The 20614-nt window shown below is 35.6% G+C and overlaps 1 protein-coding gene across 7 annotated transcripts in view; it reads right to left on the bottom strand.

Moving 5' to 3' along the window:
• The window catches only part of PDS5B (PDS5 cohesin associated factor B), a 175205-nt gene that overhangs the window by 137830 nt on the left and 16761 nt on the right, over positions 1–20614 (bottom strand). The window contains exon 1 of one of the 7 annotated variants that reach the window (XM_057489685.1): positions 4916–4934. The exons of the other annotated variants lie outside the window; for them this stretch is intronic. The gene's annotated coding sequence lies outside the window, so the exon portion shown is untranslated. Of the gene's footprint in view, positions 1–4915; positions 4935–20614 lie in introns of those variants that run through there. 7 annotated transcript variants of the gene reach the window in all.

Genomic DNA, 20614 nt, shown 5'->3' on the forward strand with positions numbered 1-20614 from the left:
ATTGTTGTTAACAACCATTTGATCAATAAATATGAGAGATGCCCTCACAAAAAAAAAAAAAAAAAAAAAAAAAAAAAAAAGGACAGACTTCCAATGGTAAAATAAAAAAAAAAAAATAAAAAAAAAAAAAAAAAAAAAAAAAAACTATATGAGAACAAGAACTCTATAGTTTGTTCACTGCTGTATACCTAATGCATAACACGTGACAAGCAAGAAGAGCTCAACACACAGTATTAATAAAGAGATGAGTCATATAATCATGCCCATTTTACAAATGAGAAAACTGAGCATCAGATATTAACTACGCTGAAGTTATACAGCAACTAAACTGGAAATAATCTAGTTGACTTTGACAGCCTATTCCCGTAATCTAATAGTTTCTAAGCTTTGGGACACACTTGAATCCCTAACACTCAGACCCAAACACCTGCACTTGAAAAAAGTTTCACAGGGACTTCTACAAAGTTGAGTAACATGGCATTCTAGTAGCCAAAAAGTGTAAAAATGCAAGTATCTATTAACCAGTGAATGGATAAACAAAAATGGTGTGCCCACACAATGGAATACTATTCAGGAAAAAAAAAAAGGAACAAAGCCCTGATACGTAACATGGATGAACCTCAAAAACATTATCCAAGTAAAAGAAGCCAGATACAAAACACCACATATTGTATGATTACATTTACATGAAACATCCACATAAGATAAGTCTATAGAAACAGAAAATAGATCAGTCGTCACCAGGGACTGGGGGGTGAGAAAAGTGACTACAAATGGATACCAGCCATCTTCGGAGGACAGTGTTACACACTCTAAATTTATTAAGTCACTGATCTGTACACATGAAAAGAGCACTTTAAAGAAAACACAAAAGAGGGAACAATTCATTCTGTCAAAGATGGTAGAAAAAGCTGTCAGCAGCTCATCACAGAGAGTTGGAATTAAATATAAGCTGTGAAAGACAATAGGTGGCTAGGTGAGGATTCTGGGCAGAGGAAATACTGAGTTATAAGCAAAAGCACAGAGATATGCTAGATCTGACGATAAAACAAGTAAAGGTATGTTATGTGTGCATTTCAAGAAAAACCTCACATTCTGCAAAATCACACTTTCAAAATAACATTAGAGAACAACGGTCCACATAAAAAAACTAGTCAGTCTCAACTAGCATTTGTTTCTAATATCAGAATCAAATTTTCAGCCTTAAATTTGGGGGCTCAGACTTTCCCGTTCAAAAAGTAGGTCCTAGTAGGTGCAGGCAGATCTGTTTTATTGCACTTCATTGTGCTTCGAAGATAATGCATTTTTTACAAAGCAAAGGTTTGTGGCAACCCTGAATTAATAAGCAAGTCTATCAGTGCCATTTTCCATTTTTCTGTCACATTTTGGTTAATTATTGCAATATTTCAAGCTTGTTCATTATTATTATATTTTTTTATGGTGATCTGTGATCAGTGATCTTTGCTGTGACTCCTGTAATTATTTTGGGGCACCACAACCACACCCATGTAAGACAGGGAACTTAACAGATAAACCTTGTGTGTGTTCTGACCGCCCCACCAACCAACCATTCCACCATCTCCCTCCCTCTCCTCGGGCCTCCCTATTCCCTGAGACACACTAATACTGAAATTAGGCATATTAATAACACTACAAAGGCCTCTAGGTGTTCAAGTGAAAGGAAGAGTCTGTGTCTTTCACTTTAAATCAAAAGCTAGAAATGGTTAAGTTCAGTGAAGAAGGCATGTTAAAAGCTGAGATAGGCTGAAAGCTAGGCCTCTTCTATTAGGCACCACACTGTTATCCAAGTTGTGAATGCAAAGGAGAACTTCTTCAAGTTAATTAAAAGTGCTACTCCAGTGAGCAAATGTATGGTCAGAAAGCAAAAGCACCTCACTGCTGGTATGCAGTAAGTTTTAGTGGTCTGGATGAAGATGAAGCGAGCCACAACATCCCTTTAAGTCAGAGCCTCATCCAGAGTAAGGCCCTAAACTCTCCTCAGTTCTATGAAGGTTGACAGAGATGAGGAAGCTGCAGAGGAGAAGTTGGAAGCTAGCAGAGGTTGGTTCATGAGGTTAAGGAAAGAATCTGTCTTCAAAACAGCAAAATACAGGGTGAAGCAGCAAGTGCTGATGTAGAAGTTACACCAACAAATTATCCAGAATGTTTAGCTAAGATAATTAACAAAGGTGGCTACACTGAACAATGGATTTTTGATGTAGACCAAACAGCCTTCTATCTGAAGATGCTATCAAGGACTTTCACAGCCAGAGAGGAAGGGTCAATGCCTGTCTTCAAAGCTTCCAAGGACAGGCTGGCTCTCTTTGTTAGGGCTGAATGCAACTGGGGATTTTAAATTGAAGCCAACGCTCATCGGCCATTCTGAAAATCCCAGGGCCCAGAAAAATTGTGCTCAATCTACTTGTCAGTGTTCTATAAATGGAGGACTAAAGCCTGGGTGACAGCACATCTGTTTACAACATGGGTTAGAGAATAGTTTAAACCCACTGTTGAGACCTACTGCTCAGAAAATAGAGTCCTTTCAAAATACTGCTTGACAATGCACCTGTCACCCAAAAGCTCTGATGGAGATGTACAATGAGATGAATGTTGCTTTCATGCCTGAATTACACATCCATTCTGTAGCCCATGGATCAAAAAGTAATTTTGACCTTCATAAATTTCATTTGACTGCCACAGATAGTGATTCTTCTGATGGATCTGGACAAAGTCAACTGAAAACCTTCTGGAAAAGATTCACCGTTCTAGATGTCACTAAGAACGCTTGCGATTCATGGGAAGAGATCAAATATCAACATTAACAGGGGTTTGGAAGACTTCGAGCCTTCATGGACGACTTCCCAGGAATCAAGGCTTCAGTGAAGGAGGTAACTGCAGATGTGGTGGAAACAGCAAGAGCCCTGGTACTGCTGCATCTCACCATCAGACCTGAGCAGATGACACTTGCTTCTTATGAATGGGCAAAGAAAGTGGTTTCTTGAGATGGAAGCTTGATGAAGATGCTGAGAAGCTTGTAGAAAAGACAATAAAGGACTTAGAATATTGCATAAACTTAGTGGAGGGTTTGAGAGAATTTACTCCAATTTTGAAAAAAATTCTACTGTAGATAAAATGTTACCAAACAGCAACACATGCTACCGAGAAACTGCTCCTGAAAGGAAGAGTCAAAGCGGCGTAACTGCTGTTGTCTTAATTTAAGAAATGGCCACAGCCACCCCAAGCATCAGCAGCCACCACCCTGATCTGTCAGCAGCCTCAGTAAAGCAAGACCCTCCACCAGCAAAAAGATTATGACTCACTGAAAGCTCAGATGATTACCATTTTTCAGCAATAAAGTATTTTTTAATTAAGCATGTACACTGTTTTCTTAGAAAGAATGCTACTGAATATTTAATGGACTACAATACAGTGCAAACATACTGGGAAACCAAAAAATCCATGTGCTGGGAAACCAAAAATTTCATTTGGCTCACTTTATGTCAGTGGCTGGAACTGCACCCACAATACCTCCAAGATATGCCTGTACTTACTTGTAATAGGAAAAATTTTAGCAAAATTAAAAATTTTAGTCCAGGGACAGCCTTCAATTTTTTGTTGAAAGTGGGGAAAACAGCCTCACAAATGTTTCATCTGCACTTGCAGCTGTACCAGACAGCTTAACAGATTTTTCTTGACACTATTAAAACTTCTGCTTGTAATAAGCAAAGGTACTTCTGCTTGAGGATTTTTCAGGTTTTTAAATTTTGTATTACAACTATGGATTTTCTTTCACAGTACAATAAATCTAAATCTCTTTGTCAACTATGTAGGTCCAATATAATTTCAAATATAACATACGGTCCCACATAAAAGATTTAAAAAATTTTTATTGATATAATTGACATATAACATATTCATTAAAGGTATACAATATGATGATTCAATATATATGTATATATTGTGAAGTGATCACAATGAGCCTCATCAACAAGTTACAAATTTTCTGTGGAGAAAACTTTTTTATTTTTTTTCAGCTTTATTAAGGTATAATTGACAAAAGTTGTAATATATTTAAAGCATTCAACATGATTTGAAAGACACATACATTGTGAAAGGATTTCCACAATCAAGTTATCCATCACCTCACAGTCACCCTTTTATTATTTATTTATTTTGATGAGAATGTTTAACATTACTCTTAGCAAATTTCAATTATGCAGTACAGTTTTATCAAATACAGTCACGATACTATTCACTGGATCATCAGACCTTATCCATTTTATAACTGAAATGAAATGAAACAAAAATTTGTAACCTTTTCCAACCTTTCCCCATTGTCCCCCAACCAGAGCTCAGGCCCTGGAAACTTCTGAATTTTAAGTGTACAATACAATAAATATATAATTCCAAAGCAAATCTGTTGACATGGATACCATATTACTTCTACCTACTTGAATTCACTCTGCACGTGGCTTAGTATGGTCCTTAGGTATCAATACAGACAGTACACTTATGCCCATTTTACTGTAGTCTAAAAGAGACACAGAGTAGTATTATGCAAGATGCACTGGACTTTGAATTTGAAGTCTGGGTTTCCCTGAGTTGGCACTGTTTAAGTTACTTATACATTAAGTTAGTTATACTGTGTACCATATTACTGAGCACAAAAACTCTTTGTAAACAGTTTTCATTCTGAATTCCCAAGGAGAGGGAGGAATTAGGGGAACTAGCAGGGATTCCAAGGAGATAAAATGACCATACAGGTCATGCTCTGAGAAATGGTCAGGATATTTTCCATTCATGGGTAAAGCTTGCCTACTGCTGTCCTAACCTTTCTATCCCACTAAGACACACTTCTCTAGTTTTTATTATATTACCTGTTTTACTACAATAAAATAAAATAAAAATTATGTACCTTGTAGATGGAACTGAATTAATGAACTGGGGGTGCAGGAGTTGGAAGATAAATCTGGATGCCAAATCCACACAAAAGTTTAATAAATCTTTTGGTAGATTTTCCTATAATGAGAACATACCAAAACCAGCATAGTACATAAATATGTGAAGATATTCCTGAATATATTGATTTTGAAGCTATGCAGAGGTATTTGAATCTAGTCTCCTTGATTAATATTACTGCTTTTCAGTTATTCTTAACTGAATCAGGTTCAATAATTTCTTGCCTACTTGGGGATATTCTGCAGCTGCATTATCCCAACTCCAAAACTGCTTAATCCATGGAAAAACCACAAAGGCTTTTCTATGGTTTTGACAGACAATTGTTGATTTCAAAATCTCAGTGGACTAGTTAAAAAGATTAGAGATGGGTGGAGAGTCATAAAAATTAGTAATTTTAAGAAACTAAAACAAAGGGCCAAGAGGCAAAGAGTTGAAAAATTTAAAAAGGAATTAAAAGATACTGGATGACAGAGAACTTTGCAATTGAGAAGAAAATAAAGGAAAAGAAACTATAAACATGGAAACAATATGAACAAGCACCATATATAATAACAACACTAATTTAGCAGATTAATAAAGAACTAAAATGATGGACATCATCATGGAAGCTGGGAGGACAGTGCTGATCAGAGTAAAAGAGCTTTAGTGTCAATTTTGAAAAGGGTAAGATATTAACCTCCAGATTAACTTTTAAAATGAAAGGTAGAATGTCAAAGGTACAGAATAACAGTTTTCTTTCAAGAAAGAAACAAACTATAAATTCCATACCAAAAAGAAAACATGGAATGGGGATGACATCAGCACCATGGCATATCAAATCGTTTTTTTTTCTCTCCCTTTCAGTTTACATCTAATCACACATGCATAAGGAAAAAAACCTACCTCTGCCCAGGACACCCAAGAGAGCCACCATCTGTGCAATGGAAGTGGGTGGACAGGACCTCGGAGGAGGCTGCAGAGTGAAAGCAATGGCGTCAGGTCCAGCAGTGGACCAACAAAACCCTTCTGGCAGAGGAGGTGGAGAGAGTAGGCAACAAGTGGGTTTTTGCCCAGCCACATAGGATACAGCTTTAAGAACCCATTAAGCTCTCTGAGTAAAGGCTACAATGACTGGAGGAGAGAAGGGAAGACAAAAGACAGACAAAAGGAACTGAAGGAAAGCATTCCTGCTGTCTGCCCCAAGATTCTGATAAGACAGACCACCATGGACCTGTGGAATATCCCCACTGAAGGATCCCCCTACTGGGCTGTGGCTACACCAAGGCCCAAAGTGCTAATCACACACCTCCCCCCACTCTGCTGCCACCCCTTTTTTTCTACCAGCTATTTTTCTGCCAGTACTCCCAACCTTAGTGGCCAGTCAGCTCTGGTAAGAGAAACTAAAAGTTGTGATATGGCACCACCCACTCAAAAGCAAAAGGAAAGATCTTAATTACCAACCTATTGAACTTTTAGAATAAAAGTTAACAAACCTGAACATAAAAAAGGTGTTTGGTTCTTCAAATACAGTGGAAGAGGCACTTTTCATCAAATACCATGAAAAGCCATGGTAATACAGTATCACCAAAAGAGTTTTCCTGCAACTGAAACCAAAGACATGTAATACTGCAATCTAAGTGATAAAGAATTCAAAATAGCTCTGATAAAGAAATTCGATGAGCTACAAGAAAAATCAAAATGACAATACAATGATCTCAGGAATAAAATTAATGAGCAGAAGAAATACTTTACTAAACACACTGAAATTCTAAAAAAGAAACAAATATTCTGGAGTGAAAAAACTCAGTGAGATGAAGAATGCATTAAAAAGCACTGGAAAAAGAGCAGAAAGATGGAAAATGCAATAAGCAAACTCAAAGATAAAAAACAGAAATGATTCAGGTAGAGGACTGAAAACTAAGATTTGTAAAAAGTGAAGAAACCCTACAAGAACTATCAGACTCATTTAGGAAAGCCAACATAAAAATAATAGGTACCAGAAAGAAAAGAGAGGGAAAAGGGGGCAAAAAGCATATTTAAATAATAGCTGAGAACTTCCCAAACCTGGGGAAGGAACCTGACATACAGTCCACAAAGTTAATAGAAGACCTTATTATCTCAGTGCAAAACGACATTCTCTAAGAGTAAAGAGGCGTCCAGATAAACAGTTTAAAGGAGTTCACCACCACTAAATTAGCCTTACAAGGAGTGTTAAAAGGACTTTAAGAGGGAGACAGAAGCCTGTAACTAGAAACAAAAATAATTATGAAGAAAAATTTCACTGATGAAAGGAAACTTACAGCAAAGGTAGTGATTTACATTGAGAACCAGTATGAAAGTTAAGAGGCAAAAGTAGTAAAAATCAATTCTAAATTTCAGTTAAAGGAATCACTTTGAAAAAGTGTGAAAGAAGACATCATATATATAAAACACGGAAGAGGGAAATAAAGAATAGAGTGCTGTTAGAATGTATCCAAACAAGTGACCATCACCTAAGACCACTATATATGTAAGACATCAAATACAAACCCCATGGTAACCACAAACTAAACACCTATAATAAAACATACACACACAAAAGAAAGGAATCTAACCACACATAACACTGAAGAAACTGATCATACATAAAGGAAGACTGCAGAGAAGAAAGGATCAGAGAAGAACAAAAACAACAGAAAAATTTAACAAAATAGCAACAAGTACATTACTCTAAATGTAAATGGACTAAATGCTCCAATCAAAAGACAAAGGGTGACTAAAAGGATAAACAAAACCCATCTATATGTTCCCTCCAAGAGACTCACTTCAGACCCAAAGACACAAACAGAACAAAATTGAAGGGATAGAAAAAGATATTTCATGCAAACAGAAATTTTTTTAAAAGCTGGAGTAGCAGGACTTAGACAAAACAGACTTCAAAACAAAGACTGTAACAGGAGACAAATGAGGACATCATATAATGACTAATATGCTCAATCCCACAAGAACATGTAACAATCATAAATATCAACACGCCCAGCACAGGAGCACTTAATATATAAATCAAGTGTTAACAGACATAAAGGGAGAAATTGACAATAATACAAGAACAGTAGGGGGCTTTAACAGCCACTTCCATCAATGGATAGGTCATCTAAACAGAAAATAAATAAGCCAACAGTAACTTTGAACGACGCAAGAGTCCAAATGGACTTAAAAGGTTTAGGCAGAACACTGCATCCTAAAACAGTAGAATACATATTCTTTTCAACTGCACATGGAACACTCCAGTTTAGATCATGTTAGGTCACAAAACAAGTCTCAATAAATTTAAGAAAACTGAAATAATAACAAGCATCTTTTCAAAACACAACAGTATGAAACTAAAAACCAATTACAAGAAAATAACTGAAAAACAAACAAACATGGAAGCATTCTACTAAACAATGGGTCAACAAAGAAATCAAAGAGGAAATTTAAAAATACTTGGAAAAGAATAAAAATGAAAACAATGATTCAAAATATTTGTGATGCAGCAAAAGCAGTGGGAAGTTTATAAAGATACAGACCTACCTCAAGAAACAAGAAAAATCCCAATCTAACCCTACACTTAAAGGAACTAGAAAAAGAGGAACAAAGCCCAAAGTTAACAGAAGGAAAGAAATAATAAAGATCAGAGAAGAAATAAATACAAGACTAAAAAACAATACAAGAGCAATGAAACTAGCAGCTGGTTCTCTGAAAATATAAAACTGAAAAGCCTTTGGCTAGCTAGATTCATCAATAAAAAAAATGACTCAAAATCAGAAATGAAAGAGAAATTAGAACTGACATCATAGATATACAAGATATACAAATGATAATGAGAGATTAGTACAAAAAAATCATAATGCCAACAAACTGGACAATCTAGAAGAAATTACTAAACTGCTAGAAACATGCAATTTCCAAGAGTGAACCAGGAAGAAATAGAAAACCTGAACAAATCAATTATTCTTTTAACAAAACAGAATCAGTAATCAAAAAAACTAAACACAAAAAAAATTCCAGGACCAGATAACTTCACAGGAGAAATCTACCAAACATTTAAAGAAATGTTAATACCCATCCTTCCCAAACTATACCAAAGAAACTGAAGAGAAAGTAATGCTTCGAAATTCATTCTGTCAGGCCAGCTTCATCATAATACCAAAACCAGGCAAAGACACTACAAAAAAAAGAAAATTACAGATCAATATCCCTGATAAACACAGATGCAAAAATAATCAATAAAATTAACCAATCAAATTGAAAAATACATTAAAAGGATCCTTCACCACAATCAAGAAGAATATATTTCAGGGATGCAAGGATGGTTCCACAGTCAATGCGAGTCACATTAACAAAAGGAAGAAAAGAACCATATGATCATCTCAGCAGATGTTGAAAAAGCATTTCACAAAATTCAACATCCATTCATGATAACTCTTAGCAAAATGAAAAAAGAGGAAAATACCTGAATACCAGAAAGGCCATATATGACAAACCCACAACTTATATAATACTCGAATACAAAAAGCTGAAAGTTTTTCCTTTAGTCAGGAACCAGACAAGGATGTCCACTATCAACACCTTTATTCAATACAGCACTGTAAGTCCTAGCCACAGCAATTAGGCAAGAAAAAGAAATATAAGGCATCCATATAGGCAAAGAAAACTTAAAATTGTCACTATTTGCAGCTGACATGATAGTAAACACAGAAAACCCAAAGACACCCCCAAAAAACTATTTGACCTAAAAAATGTACTCCCTAAAGTTGCAGGATACAAAATTAACATACAGAAATCTGTTGCACTTCTACATGCAAATAACAAATTAGCAGAAAAAGAAATAAAGAAAACGATCATATTTGCAATTGCATTAAAAACAATAAAATATCTAGAAATAAATCTTACCAAGGAGGTGAAAATTTTGTACTCTGAAATACTATGAGATAATAATGAAATTGAAGACAACACAAATAAATGGAAAGATATTCCATACTCTAGTATAGGAAGCATTAATATAATAGCCATATTCCCCAAAACAATCTATAGATTCTATGCAATTCTATCAAAATATCAATGACATTTTTCACAGAACTGGAACAAATAATCTTAAAATTGTATGGAAACAAAAAAGACCTCAAATAGCCAGAGAAATCTTGAGAAAGAACAACAAAGCTGGAGGTATCACACTTCCTGATTTCAAACTACACTTCAAAGCTACAGTAACAAAACAGTATAGTGCTGGCACAAAATTGAACACACAGATCAGTGGAACAGAATAGAGAACCCAGAAATACAGCCACATTTATATGGTCAATCTATGACAAAGGAGGCCAGAATACACAGTGGGAAAAAAAAGTCTCTTCAATAAATGGTGCTGGGAAAACTGGACAGCTACATCCAAAGAATGAGAATGGATCACTGTCTGACACCATACACAAAAATCAACTTGAAATGGATTGAAGGTCTAAATACAAGACCTGAAACCATAAAGCTCCTGAAAGAAAACATGGACAGTAAATTCTTGGACATAGCATTAGTAATTTTTTTCTGTGTATGTCTCCCCAGGCAAGGGAAACAAAAGCAAAAATAAACAAGCGGAACTATATCAAACTAAAAATCTTTTTCACAGCAAAGGAAGTTACCAACAAAAACAAAAAGGAACCTACTGAATGGGAGAATTTATTTGCAAATGATAAATCTGATAAGTGGCTAATATCCAAATACAGAAAAATCTCATGCAATGCAGTAGCAAAAAAAAAACCAAAAAGATGGGACGAGGACCTGAATAGATATTTTTCCAAAGATGACATACAGATGGCCAACAGTCACATGAAAGGATGCTCAACATCATTAATCATCAAGGAAATGCAACTCAAAACCACAACGAGGTATCATCTCACACCAGTAAGGGCTAACATCAACAAGACATACCAAGTGTTGACAAGGATGTACAGAAAAAGGAACTGTACACTGTTGGTGGGAATGTGAATTGGTGCAGCCACTAAGGAAAGCAGTGTGGAGGTTTCTTAAAAAATTAAAAATGGAAATACCATATGATTCAGTCTGAGAATTTACCCAAAGAAAACAAAATCACTAATTTGAAAAGATATATGTACTCCTATGTTTATCACAGCATTATTCACAATAGCTAAGATGTGGAAGCAACCTAAGTGTCCACTGAAAGATGAATGGATAAAGATGTGGTATATATACATTGGAATATTACTCAGCCATAAAAAAAGAATGAATCCCACCATATAAAAAACAAATATGAATCTAAAAAAAACAAAATAAATAAACAAACAAAACAGAAATAGACTCAAACACAGAGAACAGACCAGTGGTTGCCACAGGAGGTGGGGCTTGGGGTGATTGGTGAAATAGGTGAAGGTGAAAAAAAAATTGAATGTTTGATGTCTTGATCTGGGTGATGGTTACATGAGTGCATACAAGTGACAAAAAGTTATCAAGATGTAACTAAGATTTGTGCATTTTTGTATGTACCTCAATAAAAAAAGACCATCATCTCCAAGACACATTATATTAAGACTGTCAAAAGTCAATGACAAAGAATTAAAGGCAGCCATGGGGAAAAAAAAAAGACAGTAGCTTACAAAGGAAACCCCAACAGGCTACTGGCAGATTTCTCAGCAGAAACTCTACAGGTCAGTGGAAAGCAGAATGACATACTCAAACTATCAAAAGAAAAAAGAAAAAAGGCTGCCAGTCAATATTCCATCTGGCAAAATTATCCTTCAGATATGACATATACAGAGGTTTATACCCACCAAAATAGAAGCTGAGGGAGTTCACCACTACTAGACCTGCCTTAGAAGAAAAGTTGAAAGGATCTCTTCAATCTGCAACGTAAAGGCAAAATTACACAAAATACTGATTAACATGGTCAGAATTAGAGAACTGTAACTCACTTTTAGAAGAATATACTAAACTCTTCATTATAGCATAAAGGTCAAAGGAAAAAAGCATAAAAAATATAAAAAGGGAAGAGCAAAAGGATGGAAATGTTATAGGTGAATGGAAATAAATTGCTATCAGCAGAAAAAGACTATTTTATCCTTATTTTATGTGAACGTCATGGAAATTGCTGAGTAAAAACCTAGAGCAGAGACACAAAATTTAGAACAGGGAGACTGAGTAAATCACCATCAAAACCAACATTTGGCAGAGAAAGAAGGAAAAAACAATGGAGAGACTAAATAACCAGAAGCAAAAGATAAAATGCCAGTACAAAACCCTTACATACCAATCACCAGCCTAAATTTAAATGGATTGAACTCACCAGCCAAAAGGTACACAGTGGTGGCATAGATTTAAAATAAAAAAAACTGGACTGAACTTTATATGTTGCCTACAGAAGACTCATTTCAGCTCTACATTTACACACAGGCTCAAAGTGAAAGGACAGAAAATAAAATTTCAAGCAAACCGAAACCTAAAAGGTGGGCATAGCTGTAGTTTTAGCATACAGAACAGACTTCAAGCCAAAAAGGGTAGCTGATGAGATACTGTGATTCTCCTAGCCAGATTCAGAGGTGTCAGGTCATAGCTCAGGAATTTGTTTTAGATTAGACAAGTAACATGCACATGATCTCTCTTTCTTGCAAAGGAGTTCTCTCTGCAGACTCTCAACATCAGAAAATTTATTAATGAACTGTATTAGTAAGTCAAAGAAGAAAAGAGTATAAAATCATCTACAATAAACTGCTAACTATTCCTGATTTATATAAATCTCTTAAAGCCAATCAGGAAAATGTTTAATAAGATAAACAGTAGTTTTCAGAGTAAATAATACAAAACACTTGAACATTTCCACTTAGACAAGTGCAAAGTAAGGGTGCTCACAATATTCGTCCAGATTCTTAAAGTATTACGAAACAAAAGTGTCCAGTCCAACTACCTTCAACAACAAAAAAAGGTATATTACCTCAGGAAAATAAATAATCCCAAAGCAGGAAAGGCTTTTAGCATGGTTCCATTTCTGCTCTTGGCTCTATGTTTGTCCCATTCCCTTGATTCTTCCCTTCTCCACATGCCAGTTTCAATCCCAACATACAAAGCAATGGCAAACCCGGCTACATTTTTTTTTGTATTTACATGTAGAGGTGGGTGTAACAGCAAAATATTGAAAATTACTTATGTGTCCTGCAACAGAAAAACTAACTTTTGGTGTAACCATACAAAACTAAAATGGATGAGGCAATTTATGCACTGACCCAGACCAAAGTCTAAAATTAAACTGAAAAGACAAGACTGTAGATATAGCATGACACCCAAGATGAGTTTTAAAAACAAAAGTTTTTAAAAGAGGAGAAAAAGTAATCGCCACTTCTAGCTTAGCACCCTGACATACTTCTAGAACCCAAGATGTAACTATATTTCACAGTATTTAAAGAAGTCTTTGGCTGCTCTGAAAACAGAAGTCTACCTCTCCACTAGCAAATTATTGTATTTATCACATAAGAAATGAAAGAATAAAACTAGCATTAGCTGAGAACCTGTTTGCCAGGAACTATACGTTACTTTCATGTACTTTGTGCTACTCCTCCTTCAAGCAGCCCTGGTATATGATGTCCACGCTTGGAGGCTGAGAGAAGCAACGCATCCACAGCCGAGTCCTAATACCTGAGCTTGACAAAGCTGGAATGTCTCCATTACACCGTGATGACGAGAAAAGGTCAGTGAATGTTCTCAAAGGACATATAACCTTTCACACCATACACCATAAAAATGTCACCAAGAACTGAAAATTACTAAAAAAAACTAAAAAAGGTGCCAAGTAATAAACTGCAATCAATCCTAACAGCAACTGTCTCCTCAGAGCTTCAATACACAAGCTTTCTGTAATAAATCATCATGGCAGCCCACTTTTGTATATAGCAGGTATCCCACTATTCACCCTATCAAAATTTCTAGTTCCCACAGATCTCAATTCACAGCTTTGGACAGTATAGTTATGTGATTAACTGATGAACAAATAAAAACAGCATAAAATAATTTAATAATAAAAGTAACAGAAGTACCTCTGCTTATTCTACTACATGTAACAAGCTAGACTCATACATAATGCAGAACAATCTCATAAACATCATGTTGAGCAAAATAAATCAGACAAAAGATTACATACATGATGGACAGTGACTGAAATGGGGTATGTGGTGGGCACTTGATAATGGGGGGAATCTAGTAACCACAATGTTGCTCATGTGATTGTGTATTAAGATTAACAAACAAACAAAAAGATTACATACAGAATGAGTCAAATTATTTAAAGTTTGAAACTAGGTAAAACTAAAGTATGACGTTCCAAGTCAAGGTAATGGTTACCCCTGGGGTGCAGTAACTGAGAGGAGGCATGAGGGAGGTGTCCCAGGCCTGTGGGGAATGTCTCTTTCTCGATCTGGATGCTGGTTACAACGGAACATTTAGTTTGTGAAAATTCATGCACCTGTCCACTTACAACTTGTAAAAGACAGTAAAAGGGACAAACTCATTCATGCAAATCAATCTCTTCTGGAGAACATTAAATAGTAATCATCTTAGAGAAACACAAGACCTCTACCAAGATTTTTAAAAGACAAAAGAAAACGAGTTATGTAGGAAGGGAGAGTGAAAAGAAGCTGACATTTGGCATTAAGATCAAGGTTTGGCTCGCACCACTCAGACAACACACTTAACCATTCTGAATGTTTCTACTTCTGCAGAAGTAAAGACACATGGAAATATGTAATATCTACTTTGCCTGTTTTACAGACTAAAAAATTAATCGTGTACAACACAGAGAAGACAAGTAGTGATTCTACAACAGGTTGCTACGCTGATGGACAGTGACTGTAAAGGAGTATATAGGGGGGACCTGGTATAGGGGAGAGCCTAGTAAACAAAGTATTCGTCATGTAAGTGTAGATTAATGATTAAAAAAAAAAAAAATGCAGTTCCTATGTGGTGACCTCTAATGAGTTCTACACAATGATATAAAGGACATATAAAAGTGTAGGCAAAGGGTCTGTTTGTGTTTATACAGAGGATCAAAGCCTAATTGGGCTACCCCGAAAATGAACTAAGATACGATATGAAAGAGAACTTCCAACATCAGCACTCTCGGGAAGACTCATGCCAGAAGATGATCATCAAAAAACCCCAACAAAGATCCACGCACTGCTACAGCTGTAGATGCACTCATCCCACCAGCTCCTGGACTTGCCATGGGAATGAGGAAGGAGATATCTAAGCTGGCCTGTGCATACAGTAAAACAACAAATTTGACTGGATCTATACTGTTGGAACTCAACCAAGAATTAGGAGAAGTGCAAATTGTAGCGCTCCAAAATCTTACAACTACAGACTATTTACTGTTAAAAGAACATATGGGATGTGAACAGTGCCCAGGAATGGGTTGTTTTAATTTGTCTGATTTTTCTCAAACTATTCAAATTCAGTTAGATAATAACCATCATATCATTGATAAGTTTTCACAAATGCCTAGGGTGCCTAACTGGTTTTCTTGGTTTCACTGGAGATGGCTGGTAATTACAGGTATGCTTTGGTTATGTAACTATACTCCTATTATGTTAATGTGTGTGCGCAATTTAAGTAGTAGCTTAAAACCTATACATGCTGAAGTTACTCTACAAGAAGATATGTCAAAGAAATAATCAATCTTCCCATGTTTTCTCCCGCCTGCTACTTCTATAGCTTTTCTTCTTCCTTCCTAATTACAACGAATTCTTAAATAGAATTCGTGCCTCATATCAAATTTACCGAGTATCATAACTCCTCCAAGGGGTAAAGATACCTCAAGACAAATGCTGGGCATAGAAGCCACAGGGCATAAATATGCAAAGAAGTAAAAAGCTAACTTTTTCAAACAATAAGGCTTCTCTCTCACTTACCAACTTTACATTTCCCTGTATGGCCCCGGAAGATGACTGGTTAGCCAGAGACGGGTAAGATTCCTCAAGGGAGGAACAACCTAAGACAGGCACAGTCGCAGGGGGGTCATCAGGTGAGAAATTGGGGATCAACAGAGGTGAGGCTTAGAACCTCACCCTCCCTGTTCTGAGAGAAATCTTCTGCATATGTGGATGTTTTATTGCCCTTGTCTAGCTTGGATTAACACATAGTCTACAGGCACACACCTGATCATCTACATTTGCTCTCTTACAACACTAAACTATGTTTTCTACCTTTATCTTGTATATACCTACCACTTCAGCATTTTATTAAAAATAATAAAGAGAGAAATGTGGTATCCACATATAAATCAAGTATAAAAATCAAATGTGTATTCATATTTGAACTGACTGTTTATAGTTCATAATGCATGAGCAAAACCAAAAGTTTCTGTGATGACTGCCCTTGTACTGTTCACCATGTAACTTATTCACTATGTAAGAATTTGTTCTCCATGTAAGAACTTGTTCGTTATGCTTCAGAAGATTGGAGACTGACGAAAATTAGGCTTGCGGTGGATTAATGATTGTGCATTGAGCATTGACTCCCCTATACAGAATTTTATTGTTGTTAACAACCATTTGATCAATAAATATGAGAGATGCCCTAACAACAACAACCAAAAAAAAGTACACACAAAAAAAAAAAAAAAAAAAATTAATCGTTAAAATGTTGACTCAAAGAGGCGTTTGGAATTTGGGGCTAATAACCACCTAAATATTTGAAAGACAAATGACTAAGCTATTAAAATCCAATTTGAGTCCCAACTAACTTCTTTCCTAAAATATACAAGGTCACCCTAAAATTCACATGGAAATTCAAACAACACAGATAAAACAATCACGAAAAGAATAACAAAGATGGAGGTTTCACACTTTCCAATTTTATATCATACTAGCCTACTACAAAATAATAGTAATTAAGACAGTGTGGTATTCACACAAGGCTATATATATCAATGGAACAAAACTGAGAGTCCAGAATAAACCCTCACATTTACAATCAACTGGTTTTGACAAGGATGCCTAGGAAATTAAATGGGAAAAGAATGGCCTTCACAAATGGTGCTAGAAAGGTTATCAACATGCAGAAGAATGAACTGTGTATTTGCCTCACACAAAAGTTAAAATTTTGTTAAAAATTAACTCAAAATGATTTAAAGACCTAAATATAAGAGCTAAACCTATAAAGTTGTTAGACAGAAACATAGGTTTAAATTTTTGCAACCTTACATTAGGTGGTGGTTCTTCAGATGACACCAAAGGCACAGACTATAACTGCAAAAATAAACTGACATGATCGAAATTAAAAACTTTTCTGCTCCCATACAAAATTCCACGCTATACTCTCCATTTCTGGGTATTTATCCAAAGCAGCAAACATTAACTCAAAAAAACACAGGCAGCCTCATGGTCACTGAAGCATTATTTACAACAGCCAAAACACAGAAGCTACATAAGTGCCATCGAGGGAAGAATAGATAAGGAAATTGTGCTGTATATATACAATGGTTATACAGCCATAAAAAGGAAACCTTGACATTTGCAACAACATGGATGGACCTTGAGGACATTACACTAAGTGAAATAAGTCAGCAGAGAAAGATAAATGCTGCATGATCTCATTTACATGTAGAATCAAAGAAAGAGAGGAGAGAAACCAACCAATCAACCTGAATTCACAGGTATAAGGAACAGACTGATGGTTGCCAGAGGTAGAGAATGGAGGGTGGGCAAAATGGGGTAAGGTGGTCAATGGCACAAACTTCCAAAAACAAAGTAATCTGTCATGGGGATGTAATGTACAGTATGGTGACTGTAGTTAATAATACTGCATTTTACATTCTCAAGTTGCTAAGAGAATATTACAAGTTCTCACCACAAGAAAAAAAATTTGTGACTATATATGGGATGTTAACTATTAATTAGACTTACGGTGGTGATTATTTTATAACATGTACAAATATCAAATCACTATGCAATACACATGAAACTAGTATTATATGTCAATTATATCTCAATTTAAAAAATATTTTAACTGTATTAACTAGCCCTTATCTTCTATTAGCTCCCCCATATATTTAATGTCCCATAATTTGCCACCCTTAGAAACTCAGTCCTTTTCCTTTGTCTTGTTACTTCTCTAAAAATGATTTTTCTTTTAAGATGCTGTATAAGCCCATATTCTAAACAACCCTTTTGAGTTAGTCATCAATGAGTATTCCCATGTATATACACAATGCACAAGTTAATAAACTTCTATTTTTTCTTGTTAATGTGTCTTCTGTCAGTCTAATTTGCAGGGCCCCAGCCAAGAAATTTGGGATGGGTAGAGGAAAGAGATTTTTTTCCCTACAGCAGATTAACAAGAGACAAAATCAATTTTTATTCATGTATACAGGTACACTTCACAGAAAAATGTTAACTCAAGGAGGTGTCTGGATCTTAATAGAAGGGGTAAAAGAGAAGGACACTTATAGGAACACAAATGACTTTTTGGAAAGATCAAGAGGCCCTTAGGAGAACAAGTGGGAGATATGGTAGTTGTGTGAGGTCTCTGTTTAGGTGTGGTTTGGAAACTTCTCAATTCTGGTGATGAGTCAATTTTCCATGTCTGCTCCCAGGAAGAGAATTTATGATAACTCAGTTATTTAGGGAAGCTCTGTTTTTAGGGAGATAAGAGATTTCAGGTACTCAAACACCTTGTCAAAAATTTTTTTAGGCCACAGCAGCTTATTCTGGACCCCTCCCTTGAATTGTCAAGATTATCACAATAGAGAGACCGAGCTCAACTCCAAATACAACAAGGACAAGTGGGGATTTGTAACAAACCAAAAAAACAAAACAAAAAAACTTTCATGCTTCAAAGGGTAACAGCAAGAAAGTAAAAAGACAACCAACAGAATGGGAGAGGACTTATGCAAATCATATCTGATAAGAGACTTATGTCTGGAATATAAAGAACTATTACAACTCAATAAGAAAAGATAACCCAATTCTAAGATGAACAAAGGATCTGAATAGTTTTTTGAATACACTAAACCAATGAATATACACCTGCAATTAGTGAATTGCATGGTATTTGAGTAACATCTAAACAAAGATTTTAAAAACACCAATGTGATAAATGCTGTAACAAAGGTATATACCAGAGGCAGCAAAAAGTCAGAAATGTGTTGTGGGGATAAGGAAACCTCACACTTGACCTAATCTTTAAAAGGATGCAGTCTGAAAGTCTGCAGAGAACAAACCTAGGCAGAGGATTGAGATGAAATTAAAAACACATGCAAATGAATAGAAGTTCAAGAGAATGACAGTCCTCAATAATTTCATATAGCAAGAACTCAAATTCTGCTGCAAAGTAAGTAAAGATTCTATTGGAGAGGGAAACAGGCAGATTCATCAAAAACCCTGAAAGCTCAAATTTTATTTTTTTTCTTGCAGGCAATGGGAAGCTAAAAAAAAAAAAAGTTTTAACCAAGGGAACTGAATGATCAAATGTCTTTTACATAAAGTATTTTGAAAGTGTTCTGGAGGGAGGGAGTGAAAGGAGGTAAGAATGGAGTTGAGAAATTGGTTAGTAAGCTACTAAACTAAAAATAAAATTATAAAGACTTGGACTAAACCAGAAGCAACAAGCATTAAGGGGAAGAGAAGGGTGTGAGATCATAAAAAAGTAAATTTAATGACTAATTGGGAGAAGATATAAAAATCAATTAATGAATGAAAATCAGGACTGAGGTCACAACTCCATCTGTTGATTTGGAGGTAACCAACATAAAATAGAAGCCATTGAAATGAATGACATTATACAGGTAAAGCTTAGAAAGGAGAAGAAGAAAAAAAAGTAACGCAGGGAAGTTTTTCTCCAAATTGAAGTGTCCCTATGTAATCAATTCATATCAGGAAAATCAATAATTATTATATTAGGAAACCCATCATAAAGATTAACACCACTCCATGAAGAAATAGATGGCTTTAACATGGAAAGAATGATAATTTCAGCCTCATCTAAACTTTTAAATAAGATAATGTTTTAAAAGGTTTGGGTTAAGACAATATGTAGTAGTAACAAGAGAAGGAAAAACATATTGAATATGTACCTAGCTGTGCTCAGAGCCCTAAACACTTAATACACAATAATTCATTTAATCCTCGCCAACTACAGAAAGGTTAAACAATCTCCTTTCCTAGAGAATGAGGCACAAAGAGGTTAAGTAATTTGCCCAAAGCTGAATAGTTGGTAAGGGGTGGAGCAAGGACTCCAACACAGTTAGTTCCAGAGCCCACATTTTTAACCCCTGTATGGCTCTAAAAGGCAAATTGGATTTTCAGAGCAAAAATTTTTTAAACTGGTTAAATGTTGAGTCTACCACCACCATTGGCATATTGGTAACTTTAGCAATTCGGTCTGTCTCCTCAGCTGCAAGAAGGAAATAATGGCAGTATCACAGGAAATTATGAATATTTAGTCATGAATATAAAACATCTGAGTATTATTACCAAGTAATAACAACAGTTAACATTTAACAAGCATATACTGGCACTAATCAAAGCATTAACACTGGTTACTTTATCTGATCTTTGGAATCATCTCAGAAAGTATCATTACTCTCCTAACCTTTTTTATAGGTTATGAAACAGACTTAGGGAGATGAAGAGATTCATGCAAGATCACACTGTATGGTAGAACAATT

Source organism: Manis pentadactyla, chromosome 2, assembly GCF_030020395.1.
Source record: "Manis pentadactyla isolate mManPen7 chromosome 2, mManPen7.hap1, whole genome shotgun sequence".
Lineage (NCBI taxonomy): Eukaryota > Metazoa > Chordata > Mammalia > Pholidota > Manidae > Manis > Manis pentadactyla.